Genomic DNA, 14,435 nt, shown 5'->3' with positions numbered 1-14,435 from the left:
TAGCTGGTGCACTTTGGGCACCAAAATGCTCTTCAGCATTTTGAATTTCTCAGCAATGATATCTTTCACTATTTGCTTTCTCATAGAAAATTTCTTTCATTTTTATATCAATTTTGTTTTATTTATAAATTATTCAAATATAATAAAATTAATATGGGCTTAAATTTGATATAGCAAAAATTTTGAGGATAGAAAAGCAGCTTTCCAGAGTTGTCAGAATTCTTTAGTGAATAATTTTTATATATCTATTTGCAAAACCAATATGCTGGTTATTGTTTATATTATATGAACAGAAATGACATGATTGCATATATCTAGCATTAAATAATAGTAGTATAGTAAGTTTAAAAAGTGAAATAATTAGGGGCTGGCGAGGTGGCACTAGAGGTAAGGTGTCTGCCTTGCAAGCACTAGCCAAGGAAGGACCGCAGTTCTATTCCCTGGCGTCCCATATGGTCCCCCCAAGCCAGGGGCAATTTCTGAGTGCTTAGCCAGGAGTAACCCCTGAGCATCAAACGGGTGTGGCCCGAAAAACCAAAAAAAAAAAAAAAGTGAAATAATTAAAAAGAATCCAGAAAGAATATACTGTAAATTCTAAGCTAAATAATAGTTACCATTTTCTTTTATTTTTTATATTAAAGAATTTATTTATTTTTCTTTTATTTTTATTAATTTTTTTATTTAAAGAAAATGCACCATATAGTTGATATAACTGATCATAATTCATTTGTTTCAAGATAAGGGAAAGCAAAGTTACTGAAAAAATAGAAAAAATAGAATTAAAAACCAAAAAATAAAATGGAAGAGTAGAAAAAAGAAGGAAGAAAAAGTTCAGCCTAGGATGGACTAAGGTTTGATCTCCTGGCATCCCATATGGTCCTCCAAGCCAGGAGCGATTTCTGAGCGCATAGCCAGGAGTAACTCCTGAGCATCACTGAGTGTGGCCGAAAAACCGAAAAAAAAAATAATAATAGGTCTGTTCAGATATTCCAGATCCCCTTGGTTGAACATTGGGAGTTTATAAGAATCCAAGAATATATCCGTTTCTTCCAGATTCTCTTGGTTTTTTGTTTTGTTGTTGTTTGGGGACTACACTTTGCAGTATTTAAGAGTTACTCCTGGCTCTGCACTCAGGAATCACTGCTAGTGGGATGCAGGTGATTCTATGGGGTGCTCTGGATCAAATCTGATCCAAGCAAGCCTCTCCCTACTGTACAATTCCTCTGATCCCAAGTATGCTTCTTGTATGTAATTTCCTTTTTTGATCTTGCTGCTTTCACCATTCTATCTCTATTGTGGTTTTCATCATTGTGAATAAGGTATGCTTAGGGTACTTTTCTTTGAGTCTCTTTTAGCTGGTACTCTTCGGGTATCCAGGATGTGCTTACATGCACTCAAGGAACTTCTCAACAATGATGTACTTGACTGTTGATTCTTCATGGGGGTTTTCTTTCTGGGTCTCTGAGACTCTATTGTTTCTTATGTTGTTTCTATTAAATTTATTCCAGAGCTCTATTGTTATATGTTTACTTATTTTAGGATTTAAAAAAATCTTTTGTTTGCTTATTTTAAGGCTCTTTTCTTTTCTTCTGTTGTATGAAGGTGTTATGCAGCTCATCTTCCATCTCACTGATTCTATCTTCAGCAGCTCTTTCTCTGCTGGTGAAGCCTTCCAGTGAGTTTTTTATTTTACCTACCAAGTTTTTTAGTCCTGTCATTTTTTGCTTGAAGTTTTCTCATATCTACTCTCATACCCTCTTGAGTCTTATTTGGGGTTCATTTGGTTCATTCCATGGTTTCTTTAGTTCTTTGACTATCTTCCAATTTCCTCTTTAAAATTCTTATCAGAGAGGTTATATAGCTGGCTAGAACTACCATCTTCATTCTTTGTGATCTTTGCTGTGTGGTGGTGTTTTTTATGTGTTGTGCTGGGCACATTGACTAGAAGAAATATGTTGCCCTGGAGTGGAGCAGAGTGGCTGTCTGTACTCTTCTCGTGGTGTGCTGATCCCACCTCCTCCTCACTGCAGAGGGGCTGTGCTCACCTTGCTGCAAGCACTGTGGCATGCTGGTCCCTCCTCTTCATCTTCATGTGCCAGTCAGCTCCTCTCAAGGCAAGTGCTCACAAACTCACATTTGTAAGAAGACTTTTTTGACCCATTGCATCATTTTCTTGATCCACTCCTATATGATTTTAATTTTATCTCCCTACCATCTAGTTCCTGAGACCTGGAGTTAGGTTTAATGTCTTAGCAACTGAAGTTAAACTTGGGAAATTAATAATTTGTGGCAGAACTGGAGACATAGTACAGCAGGTAGGATGCTTACCTTGCATGTGGCTGACTCAGATCCATTCCCCAGTACTACATATGGTCCCTCAAAATCCACGAGCAGTAATTCCGAGCATATCTGCTATGACCCCAAAACAAATAAATATAAATTAATTCATTGATACATGTGGACTATCAATTATTAATACTTGGTGAGTTATCAATACTTGGTGGGTTATTAATACTTGATAACTTATTTATCATGTGCTTTTTTTTCATCACACTAGGGACACATTTATGGTTGTTTTCTTTTTTTTCTTTTTTGGTTTTTGGGTCACACCCGTTTGACGCTCAGGGGTTACTCCTGGCTATGCGCTCAGAAATAGCCTTTGGCTTGGGGGGACCATATGGGAGGCTGGGGGTCCGTCCTACGCTAGCGCTTGCAAGGCAGACACCTAACCTCTAGCGCCACCTTCCCGGCCCCTATGGTTGTTTTCTTATAAGTTATTAGACTAATTAAAATCAATTTATTATAGTGATGGCTATTAGATCTTTTTTTTTTTTATAAAAGAACATTTTGTTTTGTTTTGTTTTGTTTTTCTTGGGTCACACTGGCAGTGCTCAGGGGTCACTCCTGGCTCCATGCTCAGAAATTTCTCCTGGCAGGCTTGGGGGACCACATGGGATGACGGGATTCGAACCATTGACCTTCTGCATGCAAGGCAAATACCTTACCTCCATGCTATCTCTCCGGCTTCAAAGAACATTTTTTCTTTGCAATTCATAATTCATCTAAGGATGCTACTTGGTATGACAAAAATATTGTGTTCACTTAAAATTGTTCACTTATTAACCTTGACTGAATAAGTTATCATATTTGGATTTATATAGTAAAAAGTTTTAAAAACTAATTTTAGGATTAGGTAAAAAGTATAATTCCAGACCTGACAAGAGATTAGTTCCTTTATTGTACTTCATCAAAAGCTAATATAGATAAAGCATTTTCCCCAGTTTTGTTAATAATAGTTTAAAATTTAAATATAGTATATTTCTATCTGTCTTTGAATCTGTTTTAATCTGGTATCTTGAGATAAACCCAACTGACTTATCCATTATATCATTAAAATCTAAATTTAGGGGTGGAAGATAGTACAGTTGTGATGTAACTGACCCAGATCTAATTTATGGCACTGCATAGTCTCCTAATCCTCACCTGGGACAGCCCTAGAGAGTTTTGGAGCCACACTGGGTGTGACCCAAAAGGTGCCTAGCAGTGCCAGGATAATCCAGATATCTCCAACACCAAAGGGTGTGAGTAGCCTCATAGAGTAGGACTGACTTCCAGATTGGCATAGAGTTGAACAGACTTCCAGAATGGCTATAAATAATCAAGTGGGACTTCCAGATATCCTGAACACTCATAAAGTGCTGGAAGCACTCCCCCCAATAAGAAACAGCTCAGGAGGAGAGTAAATTATCGTAATAGAGGCGTTAGGAAAGAATACAACATATTTTAAGATCAAACCAAGTGATATTTTCTAATTTACAATATTTATGAAAGTTTAGACAACAATCCAAATAGAGGTTTAACAACAGTAAAAATGTGATCTATAAAGTAGAAATATCGGGGCCAGAGAGATAGCATAGCGGCGTTTGCCTTGCAAGCAGCCGATCCAAGACCTAAGGTGGTTGGTTCAAATCCCGGTGTCCCATATGGTCCCCCGTGCCTGCCAGGAGCTATTTCTGAGCAGACAGCCAGGAGTAACCCCTGAGCACCGCCGGGTGTGGCCCAAAAATCAATATATATATATATATATATATATATATTTAAATATATTATATATTTATATATAAAGTAGAAATACCATCTCCCTCTCTTTCCTCAATGAAAAAGTTATGATATTTTTGGGCGGGTCACACCTGGAGGCATTCAAGGTTTCCTATTGGCTCTGTGCTCAGGGATCACTCCTAGTAGGATTGATCAAGGATCTATTTAGTCCAGGGCCAGGGATCAAACTGAGTCAGTTGTGTGCAAAGGGAGCACCTTACCCACTGTAACATCTCTCCAGTCCCCCAATTTTTCATTTATAATGAGACATCTCTTATATGAATTTGCAGAAAAAATGAGTGGGAACATGATAAGTCGACTAAAAGTTATATTTGGTTAAATCCATGAAAGCACCTAATTCACCAGGTGTGGCTGAAGGGCATCTTATTGCTTTGGACTCATTTTACATTTTTTCCCTAAGATTAAATAAATATGTAACATTTTCCAAACATTTATTTTCTTTCAGAGAAGTGAAAACATACGGGGAATTTTAAAAGTCCTCTAGAAAAACTACAATTAAAGTGTTTATAACTACATTGTAGTTTGCAAAGACTAAAAATGGTGCTTGGCATTTAAAAAATTGAGCAAAACTATACACTCCAGAGCTGGAGTGATAGTGCAGCAGTAGGGCATTTGCCTTGCATGCTGCCAACCTGGGACTGACCCGGGTTTGATCTCCAGCATCCCATAAGGTCCCCTGAGCCTGCCAAGAGAGATATCTGAGGGCAGAGACAGGAGTAACCCCTGAGTGTCACCGGGTGTGACCCCCCCAAAAAATGCAAAAAAAAAAAAACTCACCCCAAGTGTTATTTATTTAAAATTTTAAATTAAATGAATAACTCATGAAGAATAATAGGATGAAATCATCTGTGTTGCAAAACAATGAAGATGTCTTAGAAAAGGCATGAGATCAGCTTTGACTGGAGACAGTCGATGATTAAAATGGAATTTTGGGGTATAGAGAGATAATACAGCAGATAGGGTATTTGCCTTGCATGTGGTTGACTGAAATTCTATCTCTGGCACCTTCGTGTTCCAGGCTCCTCCAGCCGTAATTCCTGATCACAGAGCCAGAAGTAAGCACTAAGCATATCTGGGTATAACCCAAATGGGAAAAAAAGAAAAGAAAAGAAAAGAAAAAGAAAGAAAGAAAAAAATTTAGGAAGCAGAGAGATAACACAGATTTTAAGGCATTTGCCTTGCATGTAGCTGTGGCCATGGCCTTGATTCAAATAAATCCTGGATACTACATATTGTTGGTTTCCTGAACAATACTAGGGGTCACTGCTGAGAACTGCTAGTCATAGCTCAAAAAAAGAATTTAAGTTAAAACTGAAACAATTTGGCAATAATCATCTTGTCTTTACTCAATGAACTTAAATTAGACATGGTGGATTAGAGACTTTGATAACTTCAAGTCTCAAGTAACAATCAACATGATGGTTACTGATGTACATAATTCCAAACCACACCCATTCCTAGAATAGCCAAATCCCTCCTCTGAGATTTCAATACCTCTCCCTTTCAAGCTTTCCCAAACTCAGTTGTTTGAATAATCTCAAGTTATATTAACAGAAAAAGAAGATACTGTTTTTAGAAATAGGAAATATTTTTTCTAAATAAATATAGCAATGATATTAAATTAGTAAAATTAAAAATATAAATGTAATATAATAAAATATATAATAAAAAGTAAGTGATTTAATTTTTATAATCAACTAGCACCACTAAAAATTTTACAGGAATAGTAAGAAAGAATACTATAAATATGACTATCTTGTTTCTTGACAAAATTCTATTAAAAAGATAGGGGGCCGGAGAGATAGCACAGTGGTGTTTGCCTTGCAAGCAGCTGACCCAGGACCTAAGGTGGTTGGTTCAAATCCCGGCGTCCCATATGGTCCCCCGTGCCTGCCAGGAGCTATTTCTGAGCAGATAGCCAGGAGGAACCCCTGAGCACTGCCGGGTGTGGCCCAAAAACCAAAAAAAAAAAAAAAAAAAAAAAAGGAGAAGAGTAGCTCAGCCTTAGGTCTGAAAAATTCTCACATAATCACACAGGTCAATGAATACTTGTAAACAAGGGTGATAGTATGAAGAAGGCATCGTAGGGAGCTGACTGGGAGAAGCTCTACAGAAATTCTCAATTATAGCTCCTGAAAAGCAAGGGAGAGACCATCTCAGGACAGGAACATATCTGGAGTACTAGGCTACCAAGGTTATACAGCTAAGACTATGGCAATCTCAAAAACATCCCAAATACATTCCATGCTATGTCTCTCTCCCAGATTTGGTTGTCCTTGGCATCTCCTGCTCTCAGAAGTGTGGGCAGGAGTCTATTTTCCTCATGCTCAATCTCTTCTCACTCTGCAGGCCTGGTGGAAATTCCTAAACAGTCCTTTTTTTTGGTTTTTGGTTTTTGGGTCACACCAAGCATCACTCAGGGATTACTCCTGGCTCTAAGCTCAGAAATCACTCCTGGCAGGCTCAGGGGACCATATGGGATGCTGGAATTCGATCCACTGACCTTCTGCACGCAAGGCAAATGCCTTATCTCCATGCTATCTCTCCAGCCCCCTAAACAGTCTTTTTATACAAAGAGAAGCTGACTCAAAGACATAACTCAGTGTTGACTATGGCCAGAAAGGTGGAGACCTGACTTCTGGACCAAGTGACGTGTTGAATCCAAACCTGGACTCCTGGGTTTCTGCTGTTTCTTCAGGCAATGGTTCAATCTGGAGATACTCTTTTCTGTCCACGTCTTGCACTTCACTAAGTGAGTGGCCTTGAAAAAGTAACATTAAACTTAAACTTCTGAAGGTTTGGCAAAGGAATGAAGAAATAGGATTTAGAATATAATCTACATAAGATGGGAAATTTCAGGGGTGAGGTATTTGGTTTCTCTCCTCAAATGTGTCACTTAAACATTTTTTTTAGTCTCACTTCCTTCTTACCTTTGCAATTACCAACGTTATGTGTAAATCTAGCCAGTCAACTCCTACTCTACTCTAAAAGAGATGGGGGTGGACACACACACACACACACACACACACACACACACACACACACACACACACACACACACACACTGAATTGGAAGTTATAGAAATTGATGTTTTACTCTCCAAACAACTGAAAGCAGAGATTAACAGATGGGAATATATTAAGCTGAGAAGCTTCTGCACCTCAAAGGAAATAGTGCCCAGGATACAAGAGCCACCCATTGAGTGGGAGAAACTATTCACCCAATACCCATCAGATAAGGGGCTAATATCCAAAATATACAAGGCACTGACAGAACTTTACAAGAAAAAAACATCTAATTCCATCAAAAATTGGGGAGAAAAAAATGGACAGACACTTTGATAAAGAAGAAATACAAATGGCCAAAAGGCACATGAAAAGATGCTCCACATCACTAATCACCAGGGAGATGCAAATCAAAACAACAATGAGGGCCTGGAGAGATAGCACAGCGGCGTTTGCCTTGCAAGCAGCCGATCCAGGACCAAAGGTGATTGGTTCGAATCCTGGTGTCCCACATGGTCCCCCGTGCCTGCCAGGAGCTATTTCTGAGCAGATAGCCAGGAGTAACCCCTGAGCACCGCTGGGTGTGACCCCAAAAAACCAAAAAAAAAAAAAAACCCGATGAGGTACCACCTCACACCACAGATTGGCACACATCACAAAGAATGAGATGTGGGGATGTGGAGAGAAAGGAACTCTTATCCACTGCTGGTGGGAATGCCATCTAGTTCAATCTTTATGGAAAGCGATATGGAGATTCCTCCAAAAACTGGAAATCGAGCTCCCATACGATCCAGCTATACCACTCCTAGGAATATACCTTAGGAACACAAGAATACAATACAAAAATTCCTTCCTTACACCTATATTCATTTCAGCACTATTTACCATAGTAAGTCTCTGGAAACAACCAAGATGCCCTTCAACAGACGAATGGCTAAAGAAACTGTGGTACATATACACAATGGAGTATTATGCAGTCATCAGGAGAGATGAAGTCATGAAATTTTCCTATACATGGATATACATGGAATCTATTATGCTGAGTGAAATAAGTCAGAGAGAAAGACGCAGAATGGTCTCACTCATTTATGGGTTTTAAGAAAAATGAAAGACATTCTTGCAATAATTCTCAGAGACAAAAGAGAGGAGGGCTGGGGCCCGGAGAGATAGCACAGCGGTGTTTGCCTTGCAAGCAGCCGATCCAGGACCAAAGGTGGTTGGTTCGAATCCCGGTGTCCCATATGGTCCCCGTGCCTGCCAGGAGCTATTTCTGAGCAGACAGCCAGGAGTAACCCCTGAGCACCACCAGGTGTGGCCCAAAAACCAAAAAAAACAAAAAAAAGAGAGAGAGGAGGGCTGGAAGTTACAGCCCACTTCATGAACCTCACCACAAAGAGTGATGAGTTTAGTTAGAGAAATAACTACAATGCCAACTATCCTAACAATGAGAATGTATGAGGGAAATAGAAAGCCTGTCTAGAGTACAGGTGGGGCGGGGAGGGGAGGAGGGATATTTGGGACATTGGTGGTAGGAATGTTGCACTGGTGATGGGGTGTCCTCTTATATGACTGAAACCCAACACAATCATGTTTGTAACCAAGGTGTTTAAATAAAATATTATTTAAAAAAAAGAAGAAATAAAAATGGCAAAAAGGCACATGAAAACATGCTCCGCATTACAGATCATCAAGGAGATGCAATCAAAACAATGAAGTAAAATCTCATGGTACATAAGAACAATCAGGAGCTAAGAAAAAGCCGTTTCATGGTCTTAAAACTAATGTAGTATGTGCACTATGTAATGCATGATCTTAAAATCAAGTAAGTTTTAAAAGTGGACAAGTTGGGGGGGGGGGCAGCCACTGGTGACAACCTTAGGAACTGGAAGTTCCACCAGGGCACTGGGCCAAGCTTGCATCCCTGCAAGTGCACGTGAGGAATGTTAGCACAGATATAAGATCTAGTGAGAATCTGAGAGCTCAGAGATCAGAGACAGCAGGAAGGCCAAGCAGAGAAGCCGCCATTCCACGCCAGAGACATGCAGACCCTGCAAGGTGTCTGAGTGGAACCCAGACTTCTGGAGGAAAGGAAAGTCTTTCCCCAGATTGAAGAACTTGGCTACTTCACTTTGAGAGTCAGCAAAGAAAACATGGCTCTCCAGCCATCAGGCTGATAGCCATGCAGAATTGGAGGGGACGTCAGAATGGGCATTGATGTCATAATGGGCATTGCGTCACAGGCAGTCGTGAGGTCACTGAAGGTATATAAGGCAGGTACCGCCCTCCAGCTCCTATTCCGTCTGAGAACTTCCAATTGGAGCTTTTCGAAGACATGCCTCGGAAACCGAAGCGCCCTTCCAGTCCTTATCAGGATAGGAAATACCCCCCTCTCCCTTCCCGCCAAGACCCCCCCTCTGTTTTTCCCAAAGCCCCTTCCTCAACTGCCTTCCCCAATCCCCATCCCAGCACCCTTAAACCCCAGCCTCCTCCCAAGATCACCTCTCTCAAGACCTCCACCCACCTTAACCCACACCCTGCAGCCTCCCAACTCCACCACCCCCCTCCCCAAAGACTCCTCAACCGCCCCCAACTCTCCCCCAACCGTCTAAAACCGGTTCCTCTGTCCCCTCTTGCCAAACCCACCCCTCAACCCCTTTTCCCACTTATTCCCAAACCCCCTCAAGGCCCTAAACCGCCTTCCCCTAAAGGCAGAAAAACTCCTCAAGCCTCTACCCGGTTACCTTCCATCGAGCCATTTTTAAAGGGGATGGCCAGGGCCCCGAGGCCACCGCCCCCCTATTAGCCCCCACCCCGCTTCGTGTGCTCACTGTGCTGCTGTAAAGATCAAGGTGAGTCAACCTGTAGCCTGGAAAGGTGGTTTTGCTGCTGAAGGGACAGTTGAGTGTAGCTTGGTCTAGTCAGAATTTAGGGAGCCAAGGAGGGACCACAGTTCGAGCCCCTGGCGTCTCATATGGTTCCCCAAGCTAGGAGCTAGGAGAGTTCCTTTCTCACCACATCCCAGCCACCATAAATTGTTCCTAGTACTTTTGATATGTGCCGTCCTCACTGGTATAAGATGGTATCTCATGGTTGTCTTGATTTAGTTTTCCCTCATTTTAAGTGATGATGAGCAATTTTTCATGCGTCTTTGGACATTTGTTGGTCTTCCTCAGAGAAGTGTGGTACATTGTTTGTGCTTCAGGAAATGGAAGAAAGGGAAGTAGGAAGGAAGAAAGACAGGCACATATTCACAGGGGAATAAATGAGCAAGTCGAGAGGACACCACTTTACAGAGATAGAACTCCCTGGGTGTGGCAGGGATTAGTGATAGAAAGCACAGCTCAGAAAGCAGCCAAGTGCTGCTTTGACTAAGTGATCAAGAAAAAAAGCCCTTGTAAAAGTCATGATGCTATTGATAATTCTTGATAGAATGTGATCAGAAATATGCCCACTTGTTTTCTTTCTGAAAACCCATAACCACAATCCAAGCATGAGAAAATAAACTATTAAATTCAGATTGGGAAATATCACAAAATTGCCTGATTAGTGTTTCTCAAAATTGGCAAGGTCATGGAAACCAGGACAGATCGAGAAACTGTCATAGACCAGAGGGAGGCAAATAAGATATTGGGGATATTGGGAGAGAAATAAATTATATTAATGTAAAAATTGGTACACTGAATAAAGTAAGTATTTACTTTATTTATATAGGTGTATTTATTATTTAAGGACCTTAATTAGAGGAGTGACTATTTCTGAATATGCTGCCAAATCACTCCCTGAAGTTTCTCAAATAGAAACACTTGTATGAATCACTTTGATCTTAATAGAATAAAAATTCTAATTAAATAGGTCTGTGGAGAGGCTTCCTGATCTCCCAGTTGGCACCTAAGTTGCAGGTCATGTTCTGTTTTGGGAAGAGGTAGGAGCTAGACTCCCAAAAGGACGACTCTGTGCTGCAGAGCATGGCACAAACTGAAGAACTAAATCAAAGTCATCACAGGAATGATATGATTCAACATTCATTGTCTAACTCAGCAAATATTTCCTGAATACCTATCAAATGACTTTGAGATATGAGAAAGAAAAAAAGAAACCTGTACCAGGCAATTATTTTTTCAGGCAATTTATTTTCAGGGGGTGGAACTATTCAGCAAATTAGCAACCAAATGAATTGGGCCCAGAAGGGGATGAGCCAGGAATAATGCCTCAGTAGGAATTTCTAGACTCCCTCTGGCTTTGTGACCTCAGACCTGAAAGGCAGTAGAGCTTGGCCGCTCTTTACCAAGGTAAAGGGAATGGAATGGAAAACCAAAATCCCCATGAGCCCCCACCTCTACCCAGGAAAGCAGGAGTTCTCTGTCTCTTGGATCTCCGCATAGGAATCCTCTGTGGGATTTTCTGTCCTCCTTGACTATCTGCCTATTGGGTGATGAGCCAATGACCCCTCTCCTTACAACTCAGGATTAAACATTTTCCTTCATATGACTTCAATGACTTTCTTCAATGACTTCCCTCATTGAAGTCCCCCCAAACTCTGAGAAGTGATGGAGTCTGGAAATCCTATTTTCTGGGATGAGCATTGAGGGGCCAATGATGAGAAACAGGGAGGAAAGGTTTCTCAGAGCCTAACAAGGGGCTTGGAGAAAGCCAGGGTCTGGCCACCAACACATCTTAGTTTGAATCCTGATCCTGAACTTTGTTGTGAACAGATGTTTTTATTACTAAATGAGATTAATAATACCAAGTGTTATCTTTGTGAGAATGATCAAGAGCTTGTTTATGCAAATTCTCATAGTGGCTGGGAGTTAATTTTCTGATCTCTGTTCTGTGGATAAGGACCACAGTCCTTAGTATGATTTAAGATGCCCTTTTTAAAAAAAAATATGGAATGCTTCACGAATTTGCTTGTCATTCTTGCACAGGGGCCATGCTAATCTCTGTATTGTTCCAATTTTAGTATATGTGCTGCCGAAGCGAGCACTCTAGAAGCTCTTCTGAGCTGCCCAGTCTCCTATTGTCTCATGTATGGCTTTCCATTTCCCCCAATCTTTAGTTACACTAACTGACTATAGCTGCCTAAATTCCTGTGTGTGCTGTGCTGCAGGGTCTTTGTACCAATTTGTTGCAATTTATTACATATTTCTGTTCAAATGGACACCTCAGTGTGTCCTCCACAGGGGCTGGGCCAGTCTAATGTCCTTCTGTATGGTCAACTCTATTGCTGACCAGGTGGTACCAGTATCTATTCTATATACCTAAATTCTATGATCTGGATTAGCAAAGAACAGTCCAAATCCCAAATTCTCACAGCTTTTGTTAGAACACAGCTTCACTATTTGTCTACATATTGTCTTGATTTCTCTCATGTGCTACATCAGCAGAATTGCATAGTTATGACACAGAGTTCTGAAAGACTTTCCCAAACTTATTTGATTTACTATTTCCTTTTCAGAAAAAAAAAATTCTTCACAGAAAACATTTGCCAGCTGCCTTCTCTAATATATATGCCCTCTCTCCAGGCTGTTAGTTACTGAGGGGAGAATGAGTGACTCTTGCCTCTTTATCCCTAGTATGCAGCAAAAATGCAGCCAAGGTCTGAGAAGGGCAAGATCCCACACAGACATCATTAAATGCTGATCCCCTTCTGGTTACCTCCTCTCTAGGTTGAGTACAAAGTCATGAATCAATCATAATTTGGGGTTGAATTTAGAGGCAAAGGTTTGGTTTGATAGAGATAAGCTGGTTGTCAGTGAATATATTAGAATGCAGAAGTGAAATAAAACAGCTCTTCTCAGTCATAAAATTTGCCTCAGATCTTGGAGATTCCTCTTTCCTTCAAATGGCCTGAATTCCGCTCATTGTAAAGAGATTCCCTCACAGAACTGGCCCAGTGTGGCATATATTTCTACATGAGGCTGAGTGCCATAACCAGGAAACCAGCTTAAAAAAATTAGCTTGTCATAAAGAAAGAATGGCTTTGTGCATGCAATTGTCTGGTTCTTTTTACACATAGAATTTGGAAGGGTCATTTTCTTCAGCTAAATAGCATCCCTTAACATGTAGCTACCTCAGATTTGTCTGATTCCTTTTCTTTGGAGCATTAAGGTTTATTTTTCTCCCTCCCTGCTTCCTTTCCCTTTGTTGATGTTGCAATGACTAGTGCTTCACCACTTCTTTGATTGTGATGCTCACACTTTTTAGTTGTGGATCTTGCTGGGGGTCACATACTGAGTTGTGGTGTGCCTGTACCTGTTCATTAGGCATCTAACTCATGTAGTTTTGGTGTTCACATACATTCTGATATGCTGCTTGCTAGCCAAGATTCATTGTAGAACTCCTACATATATACTCACTAGTGCAAAGGAGTCATTCCTCCTGACTGTGGGGATTGCAAGCCTACAGCATGCAATTAGTTAGTGGTGGTGCTCACTGAGGGTTGTACCCTGTTTTTTAAATTGTGGGGTTTGCACACAGCTGGCTGTGCTGGGTTAGACATCAGTGTCAGTGTTGAGGATCTCAGACAGCAGAGCTGTCGGCCACACATAGAAGAGTTGCCAGGAGCAGGTGTTAATGCTTGCAAGGAAGGTAAGTGCTTCAGCACAGAGGGAGTTCCCTGGCCCTTGTTAGATCTTTTCACTGTGTTGTACACGAGTCCTGAGCTAGGGCAAGGAGATCTGGAGACTAGTTCTACCACAATTAGTTGAGGTCTAGAGCAGAGGTTCCCCACATTTATTTGGTTTATTCCCTCTTTTCAGAAAACAACAAAACAAAATCTCAGTATCTCCCTTCTTTAAAAGAAAGGAGCAAATCTGAAATGGAGTAAGTGTTCCCTAAGTACCCCTAAGACTACTACTACCCCCTCCCCTAAGTTTCAATGGCCTTGGGGGATGGTATCACTCACTTTGGGGAACATTGGTTTGGAAGTGTGAAGAACAGTGAGATTAACACTAAGTGGTTGACTTCCTCTAGTCATAGAATGAGGGGGCTGGAGAGTTGATTCAGTAGGTAGGGTTCTTTACTTATGTATTGCTGACCTGGGTTTGATCCCTAGAACTCCATATTGTCCCCCAGGGCCATCAGGAGTGATTCCTGAGTTCAGAGGCCTAAGCACTTCCCCAAAAGAAACAAAACTTTAAAAAAATTTTTGTCAAGTATGATTTGTTTTACCTTTGGCTTGGAAAATATAAGAATCTTTTCCCATGGGCCAGAAAGGTAGTAGAGCAGGCTAAGTGCTTGCCTTATAAGTTTTTAACCCAGTTGTTTTTTGTTTTTTGTTTGTTTGGTTTTTTTTTTTTGTTTTTGTTTTT

The 14,435-nt window shown here is 40.7% G+C and overlaps 1 non-coding gene across 1 annotated transcript; it reads right to left on the bottom strand.

Moving 5' to 3' along the window:
* Window positions 1-12,005: 12,005 nt before the first annotated feature.
* Window positions 12,006-12,109, bottom strand: LOC126007366 (U6 spliceosomal RNA). Its single transcript, XR_007494945.1, has one exon. It is a non-coding gene; the product is annotated as a U6 spliceosomal RNA (small nuclear RNA).
* Window positions 12,110-14,435: the final 2,326 nt, after the last annotated feature.

The sequence above is a fragment of the Suncus etruscus genome, chromosome 4 (genome assembly GCF_024139225.1).
Source record: "Suncus etruscus isolate mSunEtr1 chromosome 4, mSunEtr1.pri.cur, whole genome shotgun sequence".
NCBI lineage: Eukaryota > Metazoa > Chordata > Mammalia > Eulipotyphla > Soricidae > Suncus > Suncus etruscus.
Note: the sequence above shows the minus strand (reverse complement) of the source record. Positions and strands in the feature narration are given on the sequence as shown.